The following is a 1,710-nucleotide window of genomic DNA, read 5'->3' as shown; positions in this document are numbered from 1 at the left end:
CTGCTGAACTGGGACAAAGCAGGGACTGATAATGGGGTCAGACCCAGGTAACTGATTCATCAAGGTGGCTGTGTAGGATCAGCCTTTGACTGCCAACATCCTTACATGACTCTTCAAGGCTTTGCTCCAGCAGATGGAGGCACAAGAGAGGTTTGCCTCCTCCCAAGAACACAGCCATATGCTAACACCTACTCCTCCCACCTCAGAAAAAAGCCTGGAAAGGGGGATGTCAGCCAATATTCTGCTTCTGGTCCCTCCACGTTGAACTTGATGGAATTATAGGAAGCGAAAACTTGATTCCCAGAAGGAACTTCACCCAGCAAGTTTTATAAACAGACTATATCAACATAAACACGTATAAAAGCCCAATCACGTTACAAATAAATAAATAACTACATTGTTTCACTTACATGCTGGCAGTGGTCTAACCTCTCATAGCCCACCACCATGGAACAAATCTTAGAAGAAAGCAAGCTCATCCACTATAGACGCTTTGCCCTAGCGTATAAATGACATACAATGCAGCATCTCTTGTGGCACGGCTGTACGCGTCATGACAAGTCCTCTGGGATAGTTTGAAGCATTTTTAATGTCTTTCAGCAAGTGTGCCCCACGCTGCAGAAAGCCTTCTGCTGCCAGAGAGGCTCCTCTGTCCTCCTGCCTGCAGTTGGCAAAGAGGAGAGGTTCACTCCTTGCTCTTGTCACCACCACTGCACTGCAGCTGGCCTCCCTGGGGGGGGCAGGTGCAAATCTGGCTTCCCCGGGTGGTGACAGTGCCAGCAGGCACTGCCATCTGCTCTTGCCATCGGCTACAGGGCTTCCCACAGCCTGGCAGGTGGGGGGCAGGCGGGGGCAGAGCGGGACACAGGTGATGTCCCCGCCAGGACCGCAGGTGCACAGCTTGCGGGCGAAGTCGATGTAGAAAGAGAGGCCGGAGGGGACGTGGCCGCTGGTGAAGCCTTGCATCTCACAGTCGGCCTCCAGGTAAGGGGGGCAGGCACAGGATGGGGGGCAAGGAGGGCAGCAGCTTCCGTCAGTGGTGGTGCTCGGCCCCTCCACGTTCCTCTCGGGGCAAGGGGCGCAGGCACCGGGGTCACAAGTGGGTTTTGAGGCAGCGCCACAGAGCAGGAGGCAGGCAAGCAACAGGTGAAGGGCACTGGCAAGAGCCATGCTCCTGGGGAGAGAAAGGGAGAGATGGGCGCTGGTGTCACGCTGGGCATGGGCACATCAAGCCCCAGGGTTTGGGACCCCCACACCAAGGTTTAAAGCAAGAGGGATGGAGCCCCCTCTCCCTGACATGCCCCTTAGCTGTAGTTTTGCTCATCTGCAGCTTGCTGGGAAGAGGGTAGTTTGCTCTAAAATATGAAGCCTTATGCATGAAAGCTCATCCTGGCTTTGACTAAGGTGTCTTCCATCCACCAGGTGTTCAGACAGGTTGCCCAGAGAAGTGGTGGAAGCCCCATCCCTGGAAGTTTTTCAGGCCAGGCTGGATGGGGCTCTGGGCAGCCTGATCTAGTGGGGGATGTCCCTGCCCATGGCGGGGGAGTTGGAACTAGATGATCTTTAAGGTCCCTTCCAACCCTGACAATTCTGTGACTCTAATGTGGGCACTGGGTTAGCAAAGTCTGCTTTGCAGCACACACTGAGCTCTGGCGCAGTTTCCCTGGCCAGCAAATGGCACATGTTCACCCTTACATTGATGCTAGTAAG

Source organism: Apaloderma vittatum, unplaced genomic scaffold (assembly GCF_000703405.1).
Source record: "Apaloderma vittatum isolate BGI_N311 unplaced genomic scaffold, ASM70340v1 scaffold15404, whole genome shotgun sequence".
NCBI classification, from domain to species: Eukaryota; Metazoa; Chordata; class Aves; order Trogoniformes; family Trogonidae; genus Apaloderma; species Apaloderma vittatum.
Note: the sequence above shows the minus strand (reverse complement) of the source record.